Source organism: Scylla paramamosain, chromosome 3, assembly GCF_035594125.1.
Source record: "Scylla paramamosain isolate STU-SP2022 chromosome 3, ASM3559412v1, whole genome shotgun sequence".
NCBI classification, from domain to species: domain Eukaryota; kingdom Metazoa; phylum Arthropoda; class Malacostraca; order Decapoda; family Portunidae; genus Scylla; species Scylla paramamosain.
The window spans coordinates 1267501-1285000 of NC_087153.1; the positions used below are offsets into that span (position 1 = coordinate 1267501).

Sequence of the window (17500 nt, forward strand, 5' to 3'; positions counted from 1 at the left end):
ATATGTCTTCACACCTCAACCTTCCCTTAGTGATGCACGTCTTTGGGATTCTAAATACTATGAGCAGATTTTGTCCACTGGGTCTTGTCGCAGGTGCACCCACTGATGGCTATGGCTAGCACGCAGGGTCAGGAGAAAAGAAAGAAACATGAGATTGCAATGAATCCTCGACAAGCACTTCATCTTCCAGAGTATAAGGCGTGTAGTGGATGACTCTTATCCCGAGGGTGTAATAGAAGCGACAGATTTAGAGCCACTGCTTCATAATTAGCGCGTGTTTAGAAAAAAAATTGCATTCACTTCTAAATATGAACATAAGCACGCTATCTACTCTTTCACACTTCCATGATGCATTCCAGAATCCCAGCAGCTCACCTTGCCGTGGCCTGTGCAACGGAGGTGGACGCGATCACAAATACGTTACATCGTACTGGCGGAATGTGGGTCACCTTGGAACATCGGCGCGGCATTGGTCAGTAGTGGGGAACGTTTTGGCATCTTAGACCACTTGTAGCAGGCTGTGGTGGGTGGTGATGTGGTGTTCAAGGCTGTTCTCGTGATTATTGGTTTGATAGCCTAACAAAGATTATGCATCATGAATGTGCAAAAAAAAAGTAAATAAAATAAATAAATAAATAAATAAATAGATAGATAGATAAATAAATAAATAGATAGATAGATAAATAAATAGATAAAAAAGAACCTGACAAGTAATTTTCGTAGCCTCTGAAGAAAATCGTCCTTATCGTGGGAAGTGTCTGAGAATACGGGCCTTTGAATCAAAACAAATACCTTGAGCCACCAGGTTTGCCAGCTTACATGTACACTCGCTCCAAACACTGTTGGTGCATGGTAGGATCGACAGTATCGAATTGATTGCAGTATTGTATGTGAAGTACGCAGCCATGATGGAAATGATCGATACATGGATGCTTCTATATAGTGATTCGAAACGTGTGGAATGAGATAGTCGAAATATATCTCTATATATCTAAGCTGGCATCTCAGCACTCTCGTTACTCAATACTTATCGTCACTGGTCTCAAAATATTTAGCCTAAAATATGCACCGGTACTTTTCTTGAGCGAGTGTACATGGCATGTTCTGGGAAAGGAACAACATAATGACTGTTTCCCTTGAATTATTAGGTTATTACTCCAGCTCTCTTAGAAAATATAGGTATCAGCTGCTGCAATAGCCATTCATCCCTTGACTGCTGTGGCTTTTCTTGAGATAAGGAACTTAAAAGTTGAATCTCGAAGGGCGCTACTGACAACAAACTGAGTAATGAAGTAATCCGAATCTTTTAGTACTCGCAGTTTATTTTCTGTTCAGTAAAGTTCAGTCACTCATATTGTCATTACCAGGCAAAGTATTAACGTCAATAACACCCGTAACCTCATACCCGGTAAATCTACATCCTACCGGGAACAGAATATTACACGCTGTCTTGCCCCCGAGGCAGAGAAGCGCTACCAAGGGAGGTGGAAGGATTTTTGGTGATGGTCTGGAGGCACGCGCGGGGCAGGTGAACCTAACGAGGGCACGATAATGTATTCCGCGAAGCACCTGCTGTGTGGGACGCTGTTATGAATTTTGCCCCTGACTGATGCGCCGCTCTCGCCCGCAGGCCACGAGGACCGCGGGAATTTCGGTCTGACACTCGAACTCATCAACATTCGTGCGTTTTATTTGTCGCTGGGAATTATACAGAGAGAGAGAGAGAGAGAGAGAGAGAGAGAGAGAGAGGGAGAGAGAGAGAGAGAGAGAGAGAGAGAGAGAGAGAGAGAGAGAGAGAGAGAGAGAGAGAACGTTACGCTCAGTTTCAGGTGTAGATAAATGTTTCCATGCTTGTTAATAGCGGCTGTTACTGAGAGAGAGAGAGAGAGAGAGAGAGAGAGAGAGAGAGAGAGAGAGAGAGAGAGAGAGCGTCTGAAATACTTCGACACGGTTCGTTTCAGCGACGCATAAAATTTTTCAGACTTGTTAATAATGGCCGCTGGAAAGTAGGAATATTCCACCGCCACCACCACCACCACCACTGCCAACAACAATAACAACAAGAACATCAACAACAATACTGACAATAATAATAACAAGAAGTTCACTGCCACCACTAACAACAGCAACTACAGTAATAACTTTACCACCACCACCACCACCACCACCACCACCACTCAACAATAACTAAAGTAACAGCAACAGCAGCAGGAATATTACCCTTATCTCCTCGAACACTACCACTGAAAGTAACAAAAAAGGCAAGCGGCAGCATTAAACAGTAAAGACATTTGGCGTCACGTTGCATAACACTCCAATGAAAGTATATGGAGGCAGATGGAGGAGTCAGCTATGCATGGGGAAGGGATGGAAGGGTAAGGGGTGGAGAAGCGTGGGATGGAAGAACGAGAGTTGAAGAAGCGAGGGGTGCGAGGCTGAGGGACGAAGAAACGAGTAACCAGAAGGGGAGGAGGAGAGAAACCTTATCTTCGATTCTTGTGATGTGTCTGATCCATTCCCCTCCGTGCTGCAGTAACAACGAGGGACACTTCAACCGTCCTCTATGAATACAAGACCCGCGACCGCCTTGGAAACTCGCCCAGCCATCCAGACCTTCCTTTTTACATCCTTTGAACCATGAATGTATTGTTTTAATCTTTTCCACGCTGCTGGGCTTCCCCGATCACAAACCTTTTTGCTGTATTCCGTGTTGTTGCTTCAGTGCCTCGGATGTTTGTGCCATTATGCATCTAGTGAGGGGAGAACTCCGGCCTGAATAATATTGTGTCCTTGTCAGAGATCTGTTGGCTTCCCTCCAGCATTGCAATTATAGTTTCGTCTGACATAGAGCGGCACATTTCTCGCCCTTTCTATGACCTTACAAGCGCCATATGACCTCGATATTGTGGCGCAAAACTCACTAGTTAGTCATTCAGTCAATTAGTCAATCAGTCCGTCTCTCAAGCCAGAATGTTTAACTACCAGTGGCGGAAAGGAGGCTCACAAAATATTGCTTTAGATTTTACTTGTGAAATTAGAACGGTTGTGAGCTATTCCCTCTCACATTGGCCCACAGGCTTGTTTGTTATTAAAAGCCCTGCCAGTTATGGTCTGCTTCCCTGCCCTGGCCGTGTTCATTGCAATCCCTGTTTTCCTGATAGCCCTCCTCGGGTCGTTTTCTGGCTCCGTTATCCAGCTGGTGTTCATGTTTTGTGAGTGGCGTTGTTCTTGTTATTGAGCTCCTGTGTCCTCTTGGCGTTGTTCATGTTCCATTGTTCTGCTGGTGGTCTTTATGTTGTCTAGCCTCTTTCTCCTGTTATTTGGGCTCCGTTTTCCTGACTGTGTTTTCCTGACTGTGTTCATGTTATCTTTTTTCGTTTTCTTGATGGTGTTTGTGTTATCTGTTCTTTCTTTTCCTGATGGTTTTTGTGTTGTATGTTTTCTGTTTTCCTGACAGGTTTCTGTGTGTTCTTCAGGCTTTGTTTTCCTGATGGTGTTCCTTGTGTCATTTTCAAGGTCGTTGTTTTCGTGGCTTTGTGCCGTGTTTGTGTTGGGGTAATGTGTGTTGTGGCAAAAGTGGGGGAGCGGGACGTGTGTGTGTGTTTGTGTTGGAGGAGAGGAGGCGGAGGGGAGCCCACAGCACTTTTCAACAGGTTAAAGTCAAACGCTGTTCGTTTCATGATTTCATTGTTGTTACTTAATTGTTCTTTTGATCTCTAGTGCAGCAACCGTAATGCTAGCGTTGCTATTTTCATTTGTTTCGTTATCATCAGGTGTTATCATTCGTTGCTTTTATCTTCTGTTATTTTTCCCGTAACTGCTTCTGTGAATGTGTGGGGCAAGATCATGGTCTCAGCAGCCCGGCATTGCCCCTCCGCGGCCCGCTGCGTCAGGCTCTACTCTCATTGCGTGTTGCTGGTGCAGAAATAGACCGGGATCTTCGCTCCATCCACCTCCCCCGGCGGTGAGCGCCGTAATAGTCTGCCTTACTTTGTTTTACCAACTCCACCAAGCGAAACAATATTACTAAGTCTTGGCGGGAACTAAATTGACTTTGTACTTGTTGGGGGTCTCTTACGTTTGTCTTCTTCTTCTTCTTCTTCTTCTTCTTCTTCTTCTTCTTCTTCTTTTTATATGTATATATATATATTTCAGATATGATTAAACATAAATAAATTACATAAATTCTCAACCTCCGCAACGACCCTCACCACCACCACCACCACCACCACCAACAACAACAACAAGAACAACAACAAGAACAACAACAACAGCAGTATGAACAACATCAATCCACTTTTCTCTTCACCCTCTACTTCATCATCTTCCTTCCCCTGCATTCCACCTCCCTTCCCCAGACTCTTTCACAGTGCTATATTTGGCTACCAATTTGCCCTCACTTGTTTCCTCCTGTATTTCCCGAAGGACCGACTTTCTTCTCTCTTCCCTTACTTCCTTCCCTCCCTGGGGCGTCGAGAGGAAGAGGAAGGAAACGAGAAGGAAGAAGAAAAAAGAAAAGAAAAGGAAGAAGAGGAGAAAGAGAGTGAGGAGGAGGAGGAGGAGGAGGAGGAGGAGGAAGAGGAGGAGGAGGTGTGAGAAACATAATCAGTTCTAGAGTCTTCATGTACACCTCATTAGTAGATTGGTGCATACACACACACACACACACACACACACTTTAGGAGAAGGTAATAAACACCTGACGAAACGATAATTACTCCCAGTGAGATCTCAAACACTGGATCGGTTTTGTACTGGATGAGGGGGGTTTTGTGAACTTATCAATGACTCAGCTGAACGTTTCCCTTTGTGTCTCACAACACAAGGAGGCAGTCACAGTCTGCCCTCTTAAGACATCTCTCATGCTTCACACAACATTACATGCATCTAATGCACGCACACCTTCCGCACACCCTTCACTCGAAATTCCTACACCAGCCTCGGAGTCCCCATCAGGGGAGGGGACCACAGATGTCCCCATGTCGGACTGTTCGTCTGATATCGACCCTAAGTGTCTTGACACCCCCTTAACTTTTTCTTCCTTAACTTTCGCGCCCTTAGATTTAACTTTCAAATTGTAGAACACCACCTCTCCTCTACTAAACTTTATCTTCTTTTTCTCACCAAAACACAGGTATGTGAGGCAACTGACATTAGTTTTTTCTCTGTTCCCTCCTAGTTTCTCTATCCTCATTTTCAATTCAGAGCTGGATGTTGCGTCTTTGTGCGCAACGACCTGACTTGCTCTCGTGTCCACGCTCTTGAATCTTCTAGATTTTCTACCATCTGGCTACGAGCACAGAATTACTCTCATACTAAATATGCTGTATATGTGTTGCATACCTCTCATCTAACTCATCTGACTATAAAAAATCTTTGACTACTTAACTTCCAAAGTGGAGCACATCCTGACTCTTCTGAGCCTTCTATCACTTGAATCGCATGCATTTTACATTCCTGTCCGAAATCATGCCAGATCTATTCTCCAACTATACAGAAACTTCTTCATTAATATAAAGTGTGAAAATCTTTCTAGATCTAATTTTCCTAGCGACTTTTGGCTCTTCGCCAAAAAATATCTCAATAACTTTGCTTCTTCATCTTCCCCTTCTTTATTTCAACCTTATGGCACCATTGCCATCTCATCTATCTCTGAAGCTGAACTCTTTGCTCAAACTTTTGCTAAAACTCTATCTTGGATGATTCAGGGCTTGTTCCTCCTTTTCCTCCATCCGAACTACATACCTCTCCTCCCGCGGTCTGTTTGTAAAACACTCTACTTTCTTTCACCCTTATTCTGTCCATATCTGATGTAAGAGTTAATCAGTATTCTGAATCATTTATCCCCTTTTCTGATAAGCTCTGGAACTCCCTGCCTGCTTCTGTATTTCCTCCTTCCTATAACTTTTTAAGAGGGAGGTTTCATGACACTTTTCCTGCAATTTGCGATGATTCTTTTTAACTTCGTTTTGTAGAGTGTCACTCAAGTGGGCCTTTTTTCTAACATTTTGTTGTCCTTAGTCTTACATAAAATTCTCTCTCTCTCTCTCTCTCTCTCTCTCTCTCTCTTGATTTTGAAAATATTCCCGTTAAAATTAGATTCAGAAGGCTGCTCCTTTACTTGAACCACGTGACCACACCCTTGTGCCAGCCCGCCAAACCTCAATGTGCCCAGGGACGAGACAAGGGGAGGGCGTCACGCGTCACCCTGGAAGCTAAACACCGTGCTCTGTACGAGTATTTTTGGTGACAATGTGAGTGGAGGACGTGATGGAGCTCAAGGGTGGCAGTGAGCGGCTAGGATGTGATAGGCGTTTGGGATGTCATGATAATTCAATGGCTTTTCCCATTTGCTGAAGTTTATTGCTTTGTGGCTCGTTTGTATTATCTATAGGGCAGGTGTTTTTATGTATGTGTTTGTTTGTTTAGTGGTTTGTCTGTTTTTCTGTTTAGGTATTTGTTCGTATCTTTGCTTGTATTCTTTTTGTTAGTGCGTCGTTCATTTATGTAGTTTAAGATTTGCTTATTTTTTTCTAACTATTATTATTATTTTTTTTTAATAGTCACTCTTCTCTCTTGATATGTACATTTGTTTCTTCTTTCGTACTTCATTTATTCGTTACTTTTGAACCATTCCTTTGTGTGTCTTTCGTTACTCATTTCTTTGTTTTGTCATTTTATTATCTTTATTTCTTGCGGTTTTTTTCTTTGTCAATCTTCCCTTCTTTCTCTCTTTTCGTTATTTAATTTGTCTTTTTATCCTTCATCTCATTATTTATTATTTTATTATCAGAATCTTTATTCTTTCCTTCTCTTCTTTCCTTCCCACCTTCAAATTTCTTATCAGTTCAGTTATTTATTATGTTATTTCTTCCAGGCTTTAAGTAATTTGTATATAATATCAAGATTTACGTAATTCTTTTTATTAATCTGGGTTCGTAAATATTTCTTGGTAATTGCCTGCGAATGTTGCCTTAAATATATAGACTCAGAAATCGTGTTTTAATTTTCAGACTGAGAAATTAGACTTTCACAGGAAACTAACCGTTAATTAACTATTTAATACAGTGAAATTACGCTAGCAATACACACACACACACACACACTCTCTCTCTCTCTCTCTCTCTCTCTCTCTCTCTCTCTCTCTCTCTCTCTCTCTCTCTCTCTCTCTCTCTCTCTCTCATCGTTTAGCCTTTGTTTTAATTACATGTTTATTTTAGTTGCTACTACTACTACTACTACTACTACTACTACTACTACTACTACTACTACTACTACTACTACTACTGCTACTACTACTAACTGTGGAAATAAGGGCTGTTTACGGAGGCTGGGATGGTTGATGGCTGCATGTATGGATGAGCCAGTGATGTGTGGATGAATGGATGGTTGATGTGTATGTGCACTTGTCAAGATAATGGGCGCATGGCAGGTGATGGATTTGTGTGTGTGTGTGTGTGTGTGTGTGTGTGTGTGTGTGTATGCATAGCTGAGAGTAAACAAGTATTTCATTAAAGGCATCTGTATAGAGAGGATTGTACTGGAATCAGCACTAACAACGTGATTACTCAGTCCGTTCCATTCATCTACCACTCTATTTGAGAACCAGTTTCTAATTATTGCTAAATAAACCACCTTTGTGCTAAAGAAAGTTCTGAATTCCATCCCTTTGATAAAGAAAACGAGGAACACAATAGGATTCAAGAAAGAAGCCGCAGCTAAGTACGAAAGTGTCATACGCGTGGCCGATCTCGCCAGGAGGTAAGGGAAGTCCGCATCAACGGTCACACGGCGTATATAACCATGGCCACAACACTACACATGTACGTACATTCGTGCAACATCACGTTGATGAAAGTGTACATCAATTCCCGCTCGTCAAGCAACCCTTTGCTGTATTATAAGAATAATGAAACTTTAAGTTCCTTTATTTCTCGCTCACCTTAGGTGTGAATCGTGTACGTATGTGCAGCAGGTGGGGCGAGGGTCGTCAGCTACGACTGAGGAAGGATCTTGTGCGGCCACCACGCAAAAAGTGTATTACCATGTTGCCCTTGAGTGACCGACGTGGTAATCTGTCATTAAACGACTTAGTTGGCCCAGGGGCTGAGTTCCATCATTCATCACCAAAACACAACGGTAATGTTATATTGATGATGGGAAGCCAAATCACCTAAGAGCACTGACGCATTCGCGTGTAGTACAGGACCTACGTAAGATATATTATGCGTGTTATCTATAAAGACACGTTCTCGTGATTCCCCACTGTGCGCCTGTGTCCCGGCAACACGCCCTATTGCTGTCGACCCTGAGGGAATATGCACCAGGCGACCCATCGATGTTGACCTTTTTTCCCCACACGTCGCACGATGCCCCAGTTGTCTTCTGTCGCTTGATGGAAGAGTGTGTCCGCGGAACACCACGAATTTAATTTTTCAACTTCAGGTCTTAACAGCATGTTCTATCAAATTAAACAATGCGAAACAAACACAGTCAAAGCTATCGTAATCCTCTAATTCTGATCTCTGGTCTGCTACCAGTTCTTGGAAACTTTTGTTGTAATTTCCTTTACAGTTTCATTGTGTTAGTGCAATAGTCATTTTTTTGTTTATATTAATTTAATCTGTTTTGAGTGCCGCGGGAAGCATCTGAGGCTTATTGTCCTGTGAACAAAACGTGACGCACGACACGCACCCCACCATGCCTTGCCTCACAGCCCCGCGACAACAGTTCCATCGTGCACACGTGGGTCTGTCTCTCAAGGTTGTCCCGGCAGCAATCGTATCCGCATTCACTGTTTTCTGTGTATGAGGTGCATGTGAGTCAGCCCCGCCAATATGTTTATTTTTTTCCTACCGGCAGGACTTTTAGTGTCTTGAGAAATAACGGACAATGGAGGGATTTCTGGTGTTAATTGTATAACTATTTAAAAATGTATGTTTCAATTATTTCAGTGACATATACGGTCAGCGACATGCAGCCAGCAGAGCACGTCCATGATCACTGCACGCCGCCCTGCAGAACTTCAGTAGCGAGGAACAAACAGACGGCACCCCGCCCAGCCCGGTAGATGAGAATGTCTTAATTGTTAAATAACTGCATTAGTAAACTTGCTGGGAAGGCCTTAGGGTTTCCAGTCTTGCCCTACCTAAGGTTCTAATTTCTGTTATCGATACGCCCAAACAGCGGCGCGAAAGACGACTAAGGAATCAGATTTGTTGGTGATTAAGGACTCGGAAGAAAGGGAGGTCCGTGAAATCGTCCCTGAGGAATGAAGAACTGAGACAGTAAGGCTTGTGTGCGTACGTTGTCCTGACCTGAATGAGCAACACCGTGCAGTGCTTGAACCCTGCACTGTGCACTGAAGTACGATTTTGGCGGATCATTTTTCGACTGTTAGGTGGTGATGAGTGACAGAACAAAAAGTATATAAACAAGTTGATCAATGAATAATAAAACAAACAATAAAATGAAATAATACAAAAATAATAATCAAACGAATAAAGTAAAGGCGCATTCCGACGCACCTAAACACTTTTACGCTTCCTTCACTGAAATAACTTACCTAATTGTGTTAGTCATAACAAATACACCAAGCGAGAAAGCGTCATGGCGAATTTGAAGCGGTGGTGTGTGTGCGTGCGTGCGTGTGTGTGTGTGTGTGTGTGTGTATGTGTGTCATGAGAGATATAAGACAAATACACCAAAAAAAAAAAAAAGATGAAACCATAATGCAACAGTACTGTAGAATATAGACTATAGGAACATGAAATAAAAAAAATAAATAAAAAAACCAGACAATACATACGCAACCTTCCACAACACAGGAAAGCATCACCGTCTCTCCGGCCGTGAATTACAAAGCGCTCCCAGAAATATTCAGAGGTTCCCAACGCTTATAGAAAACCGAAAATTTGCGAGAGAGAAGTAATGGAACTGCAAATACAAGCATCGTCAGTTACATTTAACACCGCACTGAGCATTTCCTTGGCACCAGTAAATGTGTAGTAGCAAGGCCACCGCGCGAGATTGTTGTGTAGAAGTAGTAGTAATAGGAGGAGGAGGAGGAGGAGGAGTAATGGTGGTAGTAATAGGAGGAAGGAGGAAGAGGAGGAACAGTGGTACTAACAGGAGAAAGAAGAAGAGTGGTGGTAATAAGAGGAAAAGAAGGGATAATTGGAGGAGGAATAATAATAGTAATAAGAGGAGGAGATGGAATAGTAGTAGATATAGAAATAGGAGAGGTAATAGTAGTAGAAATAGGAGGAGAAGGAGGAGGACGAACAGTAGTAGTAATAGGAAGAGGTGGAGGAAGAATAGTAATAGTAATAGGAGGAGAAGGAGGAGGAACAGTAATAGTAACAGGAGGAGAAAGAATAGTATTAATAGTAGCAGTAGGAGGAAAAGGAGAAGGAAGAGAAAGAGTAGTAGTATTAATAGTAGGAGGAGGAGGAGGAGGAGGAGGAGGAGGAGGAGGAGGAGGAGGAGGAGGAGGAGGAGGGAGGCGCTGGGGGAATAGCATTTAAACATTCAAACATCAGTTAAGTACAGTGGAGAAAAGAATTTTATGGGTGTGCTTGTGTGAAAGACCCGAATAGTGTGTGTGTAATTCCTCTCTCTCTCTCTCTCTCTCTCTCTCTCTCTCTCTCTCTCTCTCTCTCTCCTCTCTCTCTCTCTCTCTCTCTCTCTCTCCTCTCTCTCTCTCTCTCTCTCACTCACTTAGAAACGATACTAGGGCGAAATTTCCTAACTAAAATAAGAAGCCATTGGTGGAGTGTAGTTGAGAGAGAGAGAGAGAGAGAGAGAGAGGAGAGAGAGAGAGAGAGAGAGAGAGAGAGGAGAGAGAGAGAGAGAGAGAGAGAGAGAGAGAAGAGAGAGAGAAATCCTTTACTTTATCTTTTTACTCTTTATCTGCATTTCCTCCATTTCCTCTTTCCAGTTCTCAGGACTATTGGTTCTCGACTCCGCCTCCCACCTTCCTGTCCCTCCTTGCCTCTCTTCCCCCTCCTCCTCCTCCTTTACTCTCCCTTACTTTAAAAGATCCACAATTTGCATGTCGGACTCTTTGCAGGAGACATGCTGTTCGATTCTTACTTTCCCCGCCGCCTTGCATGCCCGAGGGAAGACTTGAGTGCTTGAGTAAGGCCAAGGCTGCACTTACCCTCCTTTCCTTCCATCCAGCGCACGCCCCCTGATTACTCGTGGCACAGGCTGGCTCCCCCTCAAGCCAAATGGTCGCCTGATGTCTGGGTCTGGCTAGCATTTCTGTGAGAGTGCCATGTGTGTGTGTGTGTGTGTGTGTGTGTGGTGTGGGTGGGTGGGTAGGTGAGTATGTGTGTTTGTTCTTTATTCTTTGTCATTATCCGCCTAGTTCTTCTCGTCGTTCTTGTGTTGTTGTTGTCGTTGTTGTTGTTGTTGTTGTTGTTGTTGTTGTTGTTGTTGTTGTTGTTGTTGTTGTTGTTATTATTCTTCCTTGTCCTTCTTTGTTCTTTAATTTTTTTTCTTGTTTCAGTTCTCGTTGTTTCTCTTTTCTTTTTTGTCTTATCTTTCTTTTCTTTGTTCTTGTTCTTGTCCATTCTTTTGTTGTTTCTCCTCGCTCTCTTCTTTCTTCCCACCCCTGTCCTTATCTTCACCTTCTTCGTCATCCTCCTCCTCCTCCTCCTCCTCCTCCTCCTCCTCCTCCTCCTCCTCCTCCTCCTCCTCCTCGTCTTCCTCTTTACTCCTACTTCGCTGTGCTTTCACCCTTTAACATGCATCCCGCTCCCTCTTCCCTCCCATCCTCCTCCCCAGCCTGGACTGTCCTCTGCCTCCCCTTCCTCCTCCTCCAGTGCCTCGCCGCCCCTTCAGGATGCAAACCCCCGGGGGAGTCCTCACCGTCAAGGGAGGCATCGTTACCTGTCTTCCCGGTGGTAGTGAGGCGGCCCTTCTGCTGAGAGAGAGAGAGAGAGAGAGAGAGAGAGAGAGAAATAAAGAGATGGGGGTAAAGAACTAAAGCAAACGTGGGAATTGTGCAGAATAGGAAAAAACGAGCGAAAAGGTGGAAGGAAAACTGATGGCGAGGGAAGGTGTGACGAGAAGAGTAAATACAGGACACTCGCTGATGAAAATGCTGCCAATTAGGGAGAGGAAAGGAACGGGAAGAAACGTGGAGATACATGTTCAAGTGTTGCAGAGTGAAAGAAAACGTAACGAAGAGAGGGAGGAGAAGAAGTAGGTCAGTAGTCAGGCGCTCTCGCATGCACACAAACACACACACACACACACACACACACACACACACACATACACACTCGTACATGCAATATACATGCAATACATAAATAAATAGGAAAAGGATTTTTTACCAGAATCAAAAGATATTTCCACATTACAAGACGCGATTAAACGTCAGACTAGATAGATAGACAGGTAGATAGAGAGAGAGAGAGAGAGAGAGAGAGAGAGAGAAGAGGAGAGAGAGAGAGAGAGAGAGAGAGAGAGGGAGAGAGAGAGGGAGAGATTATGTGCTGAGGAATCTGACCAGTGGCACAGAAAATGAGAAAAAAAGCCTGCCCGATGTGCCGCTCACAAAAGATTTTAGAAGATTATGGGAGGAGATTCCAAAAAAATTGGATCAATTTAGTTTAGTCTTGATACTCCTTCAAGTCGCAGGAAAGAAGAAAAACCAGAAACAAATTGAAAGATGGAGAGTTTACCAATAAAAACCAATAAAAGGGAGCAAAAGGATGGAGACACTGTTTAGCTCCTGCATTGATCAGATGGACAGTGCAGGTGAGGAGTAGAAAGTCTTGCGCAGTGAGCTCGTGGGAGGTGGAGCAGGAGGCATGCAGTTAGCAAATTCGGAAAAACAGTAACCATGAAAATAACGGCAGGAGATTGCAAGAGAGGCAACGCTGCGGATTGAGAGATTCAAGACGGTCTCCTGGAGGAGACGCGGTGATGAGGCGAAAAACTTTTAACCTCATCCCGTTTTAGAAAAGTTGTGCCAATTGATCTGCGTCATATATGAAAAAGTGTACTCCATAAAGGACTCACAGTTCCCCTTTAGAGAGTTAACAGTTGAAAGGAAGGAAAAACATAACGAAAACGACTCAGAACGTATAATCTTCTGGAAGCTGTTTTTGAAAGAGATGAAATGTGAAATTTTCAGTTTAGATTTTTTTAGAAGAGGATATTCCACTTGTGTTCAGTGTAGAAGAGGGGATTAGTTGAGTGTCATGAAAAATAGTTATAGTTGTTTGGAAATTTGCATTCAATGAACAGATCAAAGGATTGAGTTCCGAGGCCCTCAGCAACGCAAAGCTTGCATTGTTCCATTCGAAAATTATATTAAGATAGGAAGTTAAGCGTTTCATGGGTCCTCTGCATGAACTGTTTAATTCCTGCTGTTGGGTGTCTGTCAAAGGATGTTGAAAAATGCAGGGCGGAGACACCAGCGTGAGTGGATAAGGTAAGGAAATAGAGATCAACATTTATAGATAAAAGAGAGTGGGTGATAAAACACTGCCTTGAGTGAACACCCTTGTTGATAGGTTGGGGATGCATTAGTTACGTGGTGTTTCACTCTACCTGCCTAATATTGTGCCTCACTTTTTCACTCATGCGCCTTTTCTTTGCATGCGCCCTTGTTTCCCGGTCACAACCTTTTCAATGATGCATCTTCCTGAATCTCCTACTTTCATCCAGCTTGCCTTTGTTTCCCCCAGGCATCCTATCTCCTTTACCGGGCTGCACTGGGAATCTGTTGTGAGGAATGTAAACTATTTTCTTTACTGTGAAAACATTGATTTCAGTTCAGTTTCTCTTCATTAGTTCTTGTCTCTCTTCCACGAGATTTCGGAGAGCTTTTCACTTCAGTACCTGGTGATCCCTTCTTTTATTTGGTGGCTTCTCCATGTCGTGATCTTTACATGATTTGATGATTACTTTTTCATTTATGTTGTTAATAATTTACGCAATGGATGCATTTTACCGTCGCAATTATCTATTTTTTTCCATGCTAAGTAATTTGGCATCCCCTACACGTGTTTATCGTCACATTCTACTTGCATGTCAGCTCAATTTTCGCTCTCATTGCAAGTTAATTGTTGTGGTGTATCCTTAGATTATTCGATACCTTCATGGAGATTTCCTGCAGTTTCATCGGGACACGTGGGATACGGTGAATGTAAATATGCACATTGATGGCCAGCAACTGAGTAACCAGCCTCTCTCTCACTTCTATTGTTTTTTTTTTTTTTTTTTTTTTTTTTTGCGTTTTTTCCAGTCTAAAGTCCTGTGATCTGTTAAGAATGTATCACTTACTAGGTTTTATTCGGAGACTGTGAGGGGATCTGAGGACTTGATGCTAGGAGGAAGGGTTTTGTACAATGGAAATGAGTGCAGAAATTTTTGAGGTCACGACTCACAGACTTCGATCACTCAAAGATATCCGATTTATTATTTAGGGTTTTTTTTTTTTTTTTTTTAAGTTTGTTCATTAAATACCACGTTTTTTTTTTTTATTCATCAACTCTGAACCGCAATATTTGAATGCTTTCCTGTGTACAACTGAATTCTTATTGGAACTGTAGGCGAAGGGACCTTGGAATACTCTAATGAAAAGGAGTCAAAGTCTCTGGTTTTCTTCTTTTTTACATACAATATATAGAGACTGGACAGTACGTACTGGGGAAGCTTTGAAGGGCGTGTGATGAGTGAGGCTCCTTTCATGAACCCTGTTATTGGTTATTTATGTGGCTTACATCTGACTTCCTCTTCGTGACGTCATCTGTTTACCTGACATTTTGATAACATCCGGGCTATGCTGACGTGGAAATTACACGTCCTCTGTTTTCCTGACACATCTGTTGCGTGGCCGGTAGTGTTGCACCTTCCCGATGTTCATTGCGATATACATAACAACAACATGAACATAACATTACCTGACTTGTATTCTCACGCGAGGCAACACAGATTTGGGGTGGTGGTGGTGGTGGTGGTGGTAATGGAGGTGGTTGTGAGAGTCGTGCTGCTAGTGGTGTTATCACCATTGTCACTACTACCACCACCACCACCATCACTACCACCACCACCACCACCACCACCACCATCATCATCATCATCACCATCATCATCATTATCGCAACCACTACCATCACCACTATTACCACTAACACTATCAAGACCACCCACCACCAACCACCACCACCACCACCGCCACTAGGAACATACAAGTATAATCTTACAAAAAGTTTATCTTGAAAAAAAACTTTTAAAACCTCCTTTTAGTGCGTGACTTTTTTTTTTTCCTTCCCCCGGGGTTGTTTGTGTTTCATCTTTCCTTTAATCTGTCTGCCAACGAACTTCCCTAAAAAAATATATTATCAGCAATTTTCTCAGCGGGAGAGAGTAATAAAACTCCCTTTCGTGGGCAATTATTTTGTTTGCTTAAGTTGTGTGTGTGTGTGTGTGTGTGTGTGTGTGTGTGTGTGTGTGTGTGTGTGCGTGTGCGAGCGCGCGTATTTACATGGTTATATTTACCTAGTTGTACAAAGAGACTGAGCTACATTCGTCCTGTTTCCTTATCTATACATTTTTGTTTGTTTAAGGTGTGTGTGTGTGTGTGTGTGTGTGTGTGTGTGTGTCTCTCTCTCTCTCTCTCTCTCTCTCTCTCTCTCTCTCTCTCTCTCTCTCTCTCTCTCTCTCTCTCTGTGTGTGTGTGTGTGTGTGTGTGTGTGTGTGTGTGTGTGTCAGGGTAAAATATCGTCGCGCTCGGGGAGTGCCGCCCCACTTTGATGACGTCATTCAGTATTCAATTAGGCTGCAAAAAGTCCACCTGAGCGCCTCCTGCCCCTCCCCTCCCCCTCCGGCCACGTCCTTCTCAACACAGCTTTTTTTTTTTTTTTTTTTTTTTTTTTTTTGTGTGGGGTGTGTGTGGTGGAGGGGCGGAGTCTTGTGTGTTTCCTTCCCCGTCTCCGTTTCCTTCTTTCCTTCTCCTACCTCTTACTCCCTCCGTTTATCCGTTCATTCGTTCCTTCCTTCTTTCCGACCTTGACATTTCCACCTGTTTGCATTTTTTGCTTCGTTGTTTTCCGATTCCTTATTTTCAGTTTCTTTTATCTTTTTTTCTTCTTCTTTTTGCCTTTCTCCTCTCTCGAGCTGATTATTTCTTTTCTTTTTCTTTTCTTCCTTTTTTTTACCTCCCTGATTCAACATCTTTCTTTCCTTCGGAGTTTTCTTGTCTCGCTGCTTTTCTTTCTGATTTTCTCCCGTCCTGTATATTCCTCCTTTTTTTTTTTAAGTCAATATTCTCTCTTCCCTTTTTTTTTTCTTATCTTTTTTATTTATTTTTTTTCGCATGCTGTTCCTTCCTTCTTTCCTTCCTTCCTTCTTTCCTTTCCTCCCTCCCTTCCTCCCTCCCTCCCTCCCTCCTCCTCTTTTTATAACATTTTTACTCTTCTCTCAATCTCTTTTAACTTCTTAACTTCCTTTTTCTTCTTCCTCTGGTTCCTGCTTCTCTTCCTGCACCTGCTTCCTTTCCTCTTCCTCCTCCTCCTCCTCCTCCTCCTCCTGCTCTTCCTCCTCCTCCTCCTTCTGTAATATAATATCTTTACTCATCATCTTATTACAAAAGATAGTTACAAAGAGAGAGAGAGAGAGAGAGAGAGAGAGAGAGAGAGAGAGAGAGAGAGAGAGAGAGAGAGAGAGAGAGAGAGAGAGAGAGAGAGAGGGAATGTATAGGAGGTAATGAAGTGAAAAACAGCAGATGAAAGGTGCCAACAGGAAGGGGCAGGTGAGTCCCAGGTCACCACAGTCAGCCTTCACCTTCTCCCCTCGCCCTTCGCTTCCCTGGGGACATTTAGGTTGTGTTGCCTTCAGTGTGAGTAGGACGGTGACCCCTCCCCTACCTTGCCTCATTCTGTATTCTTGTACCTTGTTCTCTTGCCCTGCTCTGTTCTCCTCTATTCTTTTTCTCCTCTCATCTCCCTTCGCACGTCTCTTCCTTCACTTTCTCTCCTGTATAATGTCAAACCTCTTCTCTTCTTTCCCCTCTCTCTCTCTCTCTCTCTCTCTCTCTCTCTCTCTCTCTCTCTCTCTCTCTCTCTCTCTCTCTCTCTCTCTCTCTCTCTCTCTCTCTCTCTCTCTCTCTCTCTCTCTCTCTCTCTCTCTCTCTCTCTCTCTCTCTCTCTCTCTCTCTCTCTCTCTCTCTCTCTCTCTCTCTCTCTCTCTCTCTCTCTCTCTCTCTCTCTCTCTCTCTCTCTCTCTCTCTCTCTCTCTCTCTCTCTCTCTCTCTCTATATATATATATATATATATATATATATATATATATATATATATATATATATATATATATATATGTTGAAAATATCCTAACTTTTGTCTTCAACAGATATGCTGATCTCACTTCCTCCTGCCGGCAGTGCTCTGATGAAAGGATGAGTAGGGATGAGCCTTCTCAGTTTCCTGCTCCTCTCCCACCAGTACTCCAGAATAAAATGCCCCACTCCACCACCTAA

At 43.1% G+C, this 17500-nt stretch overlaps 1 long non-coding RNA gene across 1 annotated transcript in view; it reads left to right on the top strand.

Moving 5' to 3' along the window:
- LOC135089073 (uncharacterized) overlaps nt 1-9516 on the top strand; it is a 70382-nt gene extending 60866 nt beyond the window's left edge. Inside the window, exon 4 of the long non-coding RNA XR_010261380.1 lies at nt 8955-9516. This is a non-coding gene — a long non-coding RNA (uncharacterized LOC135089073). The remainder of the gene's footprint in view (nt 1-8954) is intronic.
- Nucleotides 9517-17500: the final 7984 nt, after the last annotated feature.